Here is a 10,641-nt window from a genome sequence, read left to right as displayed (position 1 = left end):
GCGTTTTTTCCCCACCCTAGTAAGCCTGAGGGTACTGCAGGAGACCAGGGTGTATCTCAGTCCTTATCTCAACCGCATAAGACAGACACTCCCAGAGTGGCCGTTTATAGACCTCCCCCAGGAATGCATTCCTTCCCCAGGGTATTAATATTAATATTCCTTGCTGGGAAAAGAATTCAGTGATATCTTCCCTACTTGCACATCCGTTTATAGGCTCTCTGCAAAAAGAAAAATATGGCTCTTTTTGCCCAATCCCGCAGGCAGTCAGACCTTATGGTTGTCCTCCCTTGCTCCCTAAAAGTCGCTGTTATTCTGTTCTTTTTCAAGGTGCACTGATTTCATACTGTTCAAACACACGTTTTACAATCCATTTGTACAGTTAACACAATTATCACAGTGGTCCTGACGTGACGTACATCCTCAGCTTATGAAGATAACAGGATTAAGAGATTAAAGACAGGCATAAGAAATTAAAAAAGTGTTATTTGGGAAATGTCCATGAAATCTTCACAATTAATGTTCCTCTGCCACGGCTCCAGCCAGTCCCTCCATTTGGGTTCCCTGACTTCCTGCAACAATTAATATAAAGCTACTGAAAATCTTGAAGTTACGGCAAAGATCAGAATATCTGTTTTGCTGTTCCATATCTACATGTCAAGTCATAAATACACAAATAGAAATATTTGGGGTCATAAAATGCAATCTTTGGAAATATTGGGGTATCAGTACTTAAAAATAAATTCTTGAATTTCTGGTTCTGGAAATGGTGGAGTGGTTTGTATTGGACAAACTCATCTTCAGGTAATTATTATAAAACTCTAGACAAATATAAAATTTAATTATTTGAAGGCCCTGGAAAAAAAAATCACCAAAGTTTGGTAGAAAGTGGAGGGGAGGCTGGGCACAGTGGCTCACACCTATAATCCCAATGCTTTGGGAGGCTGAGGCGGGCAGATCACCTGAGGTCAGGAGTTCGAGACCAGCCTGGCCAACATGGTGAAACCCTGTCTCTACTAAAAATACAAAAAATTAGCTGGGTGTACTGGCACATACCTATAATCCCAGCTACTCGGGAGGCTGAGGAAGGAGAACTGCATGAACCCAGAGGCCACTGCACTCCAGCCTAGGCAGCAGAGCAAGAGTTCGTTTCAAAAAAAAAGAAAGTGGAGGGCATTTGACACTTGAAATAAGAAAATCACCCACACTGAATGAGATTCATGTTTATACAGCTGCTCCCTGTGGGCACTCCCCAGTGCACAAGGCGTGGAATGGCTAGGACTGAGCAGAAATCGCAGTGCTTTTGACTTGTCAGAGGATGGAGTCTGGGGCTGCCAAAGGACCTGGAAATCGAGGGGAGGGACCTTGGAAAAGAGGGAGCCACAAAGAGGAAACTCCAAAATTTGTGTTTAAACTCACTTTAAATTCTTGGCTGACACCTGAACAGGGCTTAACGAGACGAGTCTCTAAAGAGTCAACGTAAAGCAACAGCTGGAAAGTGTCAAAAACAGAGCAACCATCTCATTGGCTGTGCACTGCAAGGGAGATGGAATTTGGAGTTTGAGTATCACTAAGGCCATGCCCTAAGAGTAAATTGTATGTTCTACATCTAAGGAATTCACCCTAAAACTAGTGCCAAAGCCAAAATAAACACATCTTTAGAAAGTGTAATACTAAGCATCCACAAATTTAAGGTGATTCGTTGAAAAAGCAATTGATTACTTAAAACAGAAAGCAACACGCAGTTAAGAAAGATAAAATCCAAAAGCTCTTCAACATATTATTCATAATGTACAATATACAAACAAAATAGTAGCTATTTAAGTAAATAAGACTAGTAACATGAGGTTAAGAGGAGAAGCAATCAATAGAAAAAGATGTGAGATGGCTCAGATGTTGGAAATCGCTGACAAGAACTTTAAAACAGCTATTATAAATATTCAAAGACCTAAGGAAAGTATTGTCATCATAAATAAAGATATAGAGAATTTCAACAGAATATGGAAACTATTTAAATGATCCAAGTTTAAAAGTCTAGAACTGAAAATCGAAGTCTTTAAAATAAAATAAAACACCATGGGATAGGCTTACCAGCAGATTGGAGATGATAGAAGAAAGTGTCCATGCACTTACAAACAATTTTTCAGAAATTATCCAATCTGGGCTGGGCGCGGTGGCTCATGCCTGTAATCCCAGCACTCTGGAAGGCTGCGGCGGGCTGATCATGAGGTCAAGAGATCAAGACCATCCTCGCCGACATGGTGAAACCCCGTCTCTACTAAAAATACAAAAATTAGCTGGGCGTGGTGACGTGCACCTGTAATCCCAGCTACTTGCGAGGCTGAGACAGGAGAATCACTTGAACCCGGGAAGCAGAGGTTATAGTGAACCAAGATCACACCACTGCACTCCAGCCTGTCCAGCCTGGCGACAGAGCGAGACTCTGTCTAAAAAAAACAAAACAAAAAAATGTAGTGGATTGAACTGAGTCTAATTTTTAATATGTATAACTGGTAATCTTAACAGAGCAAATTTTCCTGTATTAGAAAAATTATAAATCTTGACATTTAAATAAAAATAGATATAATAATAAATACCTCCAAATCTCAGTATGAAACTGTTTAAAATCTACATTTACCAAAGGCTTGTGTAGCATTTTAAAAATGTGAAGCTTATATTTACTTTCTGTGCTGAAAATAAATGCATGGATTTCCTGAGTTTTTTAACACAACCTCCCCCAGATGTCCCACTGTGACCAAAATGAAAAATTATGCATTATAATGTATTTTTAAAAATTGGAATAAAAATCGGAATTTCATTGTCTTCATTTTGACCCTCTAATATTTTTAAAATTTTGTTTCAGAGTTCTTGAACTTTATTTTGGGCAGGAACTTGATAAGATATCATGTTACCATAAAATCTTCCAAGTCAGTGAATAAAACACATAAACAAAGTTGCTGGAGCTAGTAGAAACATATTGATAAAGATCAGTTCCACAAAGTCATTTTGACAGAAGCAAACATACTTGAGGGGATATAATTTATTACTTCCTCCTAAGCAGGACAACTTGACGACGTGTTGGTGAAAGGAACGAAGTGAGCTAGGCAGCCTGTTTAAGCACGACACGGTGAAGAAACTGCTTACTGACAGACAACCCGGGTCTCAGGTTCCCAGCCCTGCCCCGTGGCCCTCCAAAACTGTTACAGTCATCCATAAGGATGTTTGTGCTTGAAGTTCCAATGCAGTGTTTTGGGTTCACTGTCTTTTGATCCCCTAGATACAGGCCCTCCCTAACGTCTGCCTATACCTCTGGGACCTCAATGGGTTAGATGCAGAAGGTCCCAGTACTGCAATGCCACTTAGCCAAGATGCTGTTGTATCATTGAATGGCATCAACCTCCTCATTCTTGTAAAAAGCAACAAACTGGTCTGGCGTGGTGGCTCATGCCTATAATCCCAGCACTTTGGGAGGCCGAGGTGGGCAGATCACCTGAGGTTGGGAGTTCAAGACTAGCCTGACCAACATGGAGAAACCCCGTCTCTACTAAAAATAGAAAATTATCTGGGCGTGGAGGCACATGCCTGTAATCCCAGCTACTTGGGAGGCTGAGGCAGGAGAATCACTTGAACCCGGGAGCTGGAGGTTGCTGTGAGCTGAGATCATGCCATTGCACTCCAGCCTGGGCAACAAGAGCCAAACTCTGTCTCAAAAAAAAAAAAAAAAAGCAACAAGCTGTAAACACAGGTGAAAACCAACATATCCACACGTATTCTTGCTTTAGTTGAAAAGCTATTGGCAGGGTGATAGGAAGCAGTTTCTTTTGTTTAGAGTGGGCTGTTTGGAAAAGCTCTGCATATTGTTTTTGAAACTTTATACCCACTGAGTAACAACTCCCCACTTATCCTCCCCCAAAATCCCTGACAACCACCATTCTACTCTCTGCTTCGATGAGTTCGACTATTTTTTCTTTTTAGAGACAAGGTCTCACTCTTGTCACCTAGGCTGGAGTGCAGTGGCACAATCGAGGTTCACTGCAGCCTCAATCTCCTGGGCTCAAGTGATCCTCCAGCCTCAGCCTCCTGAGTGACTGGGACTGTAGGCATGCACAACCACACCAGGCTAATTTTTTTATTTTTTGTAGAGATGGGGGTCTCACTATGTTGCCTAGGCTGGTCTTGAACTCCTGGGCTCAAGTGATCCTCCCCCATTGGCCTCTCAAAGTGCTGGGATAACAGATGTGAGCCACCCTCAGCCAGCCCGTATTGTAGTTACCTCATCTAAATGGAATCATGCAGTATTTGTCCTACTGTGACTGGCTTATTTCAGTCAGCGTAATGTACTCCAGGTTCATCCCTATGTGGTACATGGCAGGATTTCCTTCTTTTTATGACTGATTCCATTTACGTATATACCACATTTTCTTCATGTATCCATTGATGGACATTTAGGTTGTTTCTATATCTTGGCTATTGTGAATAAGGATGCAGTGAGCATGGGAGTGCAGGTATCGCTTCAACATCCTGATTTCAATTATTTTGGATACGTGCCCAGAAGTGGGATTGCTAGATCATATAGTAGTTCTGTTTTTAATTTTTTTTTTTGAGATGGAGTCTCACTCTGTGGCCCAGGCTGGAGTGCAATGGCACGATCTCGGCTCACTGCAAGCTCCGCCTTCTGGGTTCAAGCGATTCTCCTGCTTCAGCCTCCTGAGTAGCTGGGATTACAGGCAACTGCCACCACGCCTGGCTAATTTTTAGTTGTATTTTTAGTTGTGACAAGGTTTCACCATGTTGGCCAGGCTGGTTTTGAACTCCTGACCTCAGGTGATCCACCTGCCTCGGCTTCCCAAAGTGCTGGGATTACAGGTGTGAGCCACCGTGCCCAGTGTAATTTTTTTTTGAGAAACCTCCATAAAGACAACTAAACATAAGGTAATATTCTAGGTGAGCTACTGGAACAGAAATTGGACATTAGGCAAATACTAAGGAAATCTGAATAAAGTATGGACTTTAGTTAATGATAATGTATTGATATTGCTTCATTTGTTGTGACAAATGTAGCATAGGAATGTAAGATGCTTGACAAAGGGGAAACTGGCTGCAGGATATAGGGCAATTCTCTGTACTATCTTTGGAATTTTTCTGTAAATCTAAAACTATTCTAAAATTAACAAGTTTATTTCAAACTTTTAAATGGCATACACCAAAATGTTAGCAGTGGTGAGATATGTGATTTTTATTATGTCTTCTAATATTATGTTGTTATGTATTACTTATAAAGTGAAATAATAAAGTAGATCAGTAAAGAAAAAATTACCTGATATGCTTTAATATTTTCTTTAGTATTTACTTAGCTGTTCATTGTTAAAATTGCTCACAAGTCATTAGGTATTAATAAGAGCTCAATGGCTGGGTGTGATCACTGATGCCTGTAATCTAGGTGGTGGGTGGATCACTTGAGGTCAGGAGTTCGAGACCAGCCTGGTCAACATGGTGAAACCTCGTCACAACTAAAATTACAACTAAAAATTAGCCAGGCGTGGTGGCAGGTGCCTGTAATCCCAGCTACTCAGGAGGCTGAGGCAGGAGAATTGCTTGAACCTGGGAGGTGGAGGTTGCAATGAGCCGAGATGGTGCCACTGCACTCCAGCCTGGGCGACAGAGCGAGACTCTGCCTCAAGAAAAAAAATAATAAAGACCAGGCGCAGTGTCTCACGCCTGTAATCCTAGCACTTTGGGAGGCCGAGGCGGGCTGATCACCTGAGGTCAGGAGTTCAAGACCAGCCTGGCTAATGTGGTGAAACTTCGTTTCTACTAAAAATACAAAAATTAGTCGGGCGTGGTGGTGGTTTCCTGTGATCCCAGCTACTCAGGAGGCTGAGGCAGGAGAATTGCTTGAACCTAGGAGGTAGAGGTTGCAGTGAGCCGAGATCCTGCCACTGCACTCCAGCTTGGGCAAAAAAGTGAGACTCTGGCTCAAAAACAACAACAACAACAACAAAACAAAACAAAACAAAAAAAAACGGTCAAGTGGAATTCAAATTCCTAATTTCCTAATCACGGAAACCATAAATTGTCAAAACACTGATTTTCTTAATAAGACAGGCTATTGTAAATTGTTTTCAGAATTGCAGTATCATAGAACACTGCTACCTTGTGATGATTCATGGTATAGCAGATAAATCATGCTCAGATTCTTTTTTTTTTTTTTTTTTACTTTTTCTAAAAGATTTTTCTTATACAGATATCTTCTAAGTAATAATTGTGACAAATATATTTAGCCTGAACCAACATCAATTTAAAAAAATAAAAAACACCAGTAACTGGCTACTCTACAGAACTGACTGCAAAGGCGATGAGAATTCTCACCAAGGTAAACTGTTATATGAGTACGTGGAGGTTTATTCTTAGAATTATAACCATATGAAACGTGTTTTGAATTTAGGAGTAAAGTTTGAACATGAGCTTATATAATAGTTGATACGTTTCTTTAGAAAATAATTTAACCCACAAACACGTCATCTGATGGTAGTTGGATCAGAGTTGGGAGCTGAGGAAAAAGCAAGAGAGTACAGCATACTAAAAAATGAATTGAACCGTGAATGTTCTGGTCCTTCAGTCACCGACTGAGTGTCAGGTCCACACACTTGGCATTGAGGCTCGGGGAGGAATTCAAGCATGAGATGGAAGGCTGGACTGACTAAGGAAAGACCCTTTACCCTGAAATTCTGGGATGGTGTCCAATCACAAATCAGTCCTTAAGTGGAGAGATGGGACAGCTAACTTCAAATACTGGAAGGGTTAACATGTGGGAGGAAAAAGTAAATCTTCTCTATGGCCCTATACAAGTCAGAAACACTTTTATTTATTTTTTTTTTTTTGAGACAGAGTCTCACTCTGTCAGCCAGGCTGGAGTACAGTGGCACAATCTAGGCTCACTGCAATCTCCATCTCCCGGGCTCAAGCAATTCTCCTGCCTCAGCCTCCTGAGTAGCTGGGATTATAGGCATGCGCCACTACACCCAGCTAATTATTGTATTTTTAGTGGAGACGGGGTTTCACCATGTTGGCCAGGGCTGGTCTCGAACTCCTGACCTCAGGTGATCTGCCCGCCTCAGCCTCCCAAAGTGCTAGGATTACAGGCATGAGCCACCACGCCTGACCAGAATCCCTTTCAATTGCAAGTGGAAATGAAAATCAAAGGACTAAGCAAAAAGAGGAATTTTCTGACCCTTGTCATTGAAGAGACTGGGAATAGATACCTGCGTGGTTCTGTCCAGATGCTCCAATGCTGACATCTGGAAACGATGTCAGTCCCTCCCAGCTCTGTGTTCTTCCTTGTTCCTTCTCAGGAAGGCTGTCCTTGTGCAGCAAAGCTGGCCCCCAGCCACTCTGGGCCTTCATGGTACTGCTAAGTGTCCCTAGCAGAAGGGGAGTTTGTCTTTCCCAGTAGCTTGGAATCATGTTGCCATTTGTGTAAGCCAGGCTGAGACTCTGAGTGGCTCACACGCCCATCTCTGAAACTGAGCCACATAGCCAAGTGGGTCAGGGGTGTCTGCCCAAAGAAAACTGGGGGAAGGGCCAGGCACGGTGGCTCATGCTTGTAATCCCAGCACTATGGGAGGCCGAGAGGCAGGCAGATCATTTGAGATCAGGAGTTTGAGACCAGTCTGGCCAATATGGTGAGACCCCATCTCTACTAAAAACACAAAAATTAGCCGGGCATAGTTGTGTGTGCCTGTGATCCCAGCTGCTTGGGAGGCTGAGGCAGAAGAATCATTTGAACCAGGGAGACGGTGGCTGCAGTGGGCCGATATCGTGCCACTGCACTCCAGCTTGAGTGACAGAGTGAGACTCCATCTCAAAAACAAACAAATAAAAAACTGGGGGATACCTGACAGGGCAGGTAGATGCTGGAAGGGCAAAAATAAGAGGTCCACTACAGATCACAATGGGTAAAACTCAGGAACTGCAAAGTGACATATTACCATTCAATAGAAGGAGGGCAATTTAAACAATCAGACCCATCTCAAGCTGGGATTGGAGGAGGTAGTGAGTTCTGTCACAAGAGGTTCCAAGCAAATACTTGCACTTATAAAGTTCCTAAGAATTCAAACTGCCGATGGAATCTAAGGATTGATTTGTGGTTGGACACCACAATGCTTCCCTCTGTCTCCACTGCTGTCCACTTCTCCAATTCACCATCACAGCTTAACTGTGCCACTGAACATGCCCCCTAACTTGTCTCACTGCCTGCCTCCCACTTGCCTCTCTACAATTCATTCTCCAGGGAGCAGGCAGAGGAAACAGTCATTTATTCATTCAATAAATATTTATTGTGCACCTGGTATATGCCGGGCACTGTTTCAGGGATAGATATATAGGCAACCAAGACAGACATAAATCTCTGCCTTCAGGGAGCTTACATTCCAGTGGGGGAAGCAGAAAATAAATATAAATTGGTAAAATATAGTATATATTAAGAAGAAAATTAAGCCAAGGGGTATGCATGAAGTGTCAGCAGTGGAGTAGTAGAGGATGGCTAGAGAAGACTTCACTGAGAAAGTGATGTTTTGAATAAAGACCAAAAGGAAGTGAAGAATTGAGCTATATGTTGAGTGCTACAATTTTTTGTTCAATGTGGTATCATTTAAGGCTGAATAGTCTTCCATTATGTATTATATATATCTTGTCATTCGCAACATGGATGAACCTGGAGGGCATTATGTTAAGTGATAATAAACCAGATATAGAAAGACAAATATCAGGCCAGGCGTAGTGGCTCAGACCTGTAATTCCAGCACTTTGAGAGGCCCAGGGAGGCGGATCACTTGAGGTCAGGAGTTCAAGACCAACCTAGCCAATATGGTGAAACCCCATCTCTACTAAAAATACAAAAATCATCAGAGTGTGGTGATGAGCACCTGTAATCCCAGCTACTCAGAAGGCTGAGGTTTGAGAATCACTTGAACCTGGGAGGTGGAGTTGGAGTTTGCAGTGAGCCAAGATCGCGCCACTGCACTCCAGCCTGAGCAACAAAGTGAGGTTCCATCTCAAAAAAAAAAAAAGACAATCACCACATTATCTCATTTATATGTGGAGTGTGAAAAAGTTAAACTCATAGAAATAGATAGTAAAATGGTGGTTACCAGAGGCTGGGGGATGCGATGACTGGGGAGATGTTGGTCAAAGGATACAAAATTTCAGTTAGATAAGAGAATAAATTGAAGAGATTTATTGTTCATCATGGTGACTAAAATTGCTAACAGTATACTGTATACCTGAAAAGTACTGAAACAGTAGATTTTGTGTTCTCAGCATATACACAAAGGTGGTAAGTATGTGAGGTAATGCTTATGTTAAATAACTTGATTAAGCATTACACAATGTATACATGTATCAAAATATTATATGGTATAACACAAATATATACAATTTTTACTTATCAATTTTAAAAAATAATTTTTTGTTTTTTTACTTTTTATATTTTATTTTTTCTATTTTTCATTTTTTGAAAAAAAATTTAAAAAATTTAAATGTAGTATAGTTTATTACCATCATTATTCTTTTTCACATTCAGATTATTTCAAATTGAGCTAGTAGATACATCTTTAAACTTAGAAAGGAAAAAAGGTCAAATTTTAATTTTTTTCATATGGTTACTCATTATGTCATTTGTCAAATAGTTTGTATTTTTCCAAGTGCAAAATTTGAAGTAGCGTTAGAAAACAATATTTTTTTTTTTTTTTTTTTTTTCCCAGAGATGGAGTTTTGCTCTTGTCCCCTAAGCTGGAGTACAATGGTACGATCTCGGCTCACTGCAATCTCTGCCTCCCAGGTTCAAGAGATTCTCCTGCCTCAGCCTCCCAAGTAGCTGGGATTATAGGCACCCACCACCATGCCCAGCTAATTTTTGTGTTTTTAGTAGAGACAGGGTTTCACCATGTTGGCCAGGCTGGTCTCAAACTCCTGACTTCAGGTGATCCACCCATCTCGGCCTCCCAAAGTGCTGGGATTACAGTCATGAGCCACCGCGCCTGGCCTGAAAACAATATTCTGACAGTACACCCTCAGTGGCATATAATCTAAGGACAAATTAAACTGAAAAGAAATCTTGAATTTGGGATAAAATGAGAAAGCCTAACATAGGTCTAAATAAATTCTAAGCAGTAGAAAGAATAAAGGAGAGACAATTTTTGCAAAATCATGGCTATTTTCTACAACTGGTTAAAGACATAAATCCACAGTTCTAAGAAGCACAGATAATACCAAGCAGGACAAGTAAGAAGATATTCACATCTAGACACAAAGTAGTAAAACTGTAGAGTGCCAAAACAAAACAAACTTAAAAGTACCAGAGAGAAAAGAGAGATGACCTACAAAGGAGTGGCAATTAAACCGACAGCAGACTTCTCAACAGTAAAAATGGATACTGGAAGATGAAATGAACATTTCTGTTCAAACGAAAATTTCCCCTCATGGTACTGAGAAGTTATAACCCTCAAACTACTAGAATTGTACCTAAGAAAACCAAGTTGCAAGAGCAAGGACAAATAGAGATTTTTTAAAAATAAAAACAAAGCCAGGTGCAGTGGCTCATGCCTCTAAATCCCAGCACTTTGGGAGGCCGAGGAGGACGGATCA

Source organism: Pongo abelii, chromosome 5, assembly GCF_028885655.2.
Source record: "Pongo abelii isolate AG06213 chromosome 5, NHGRI_mPonAbe1-v2.0_pri, whole genome shotgun sequence".
In the NCBI taxonomy this organism is placed as follows: Eukaryota; Metazoa; Chordata; class Mammalia; order Primates; family Hominidae; genus Pongo; species Pongo abelii.
Note: the sequence above shows the minus strand (reverse complement) of the source record.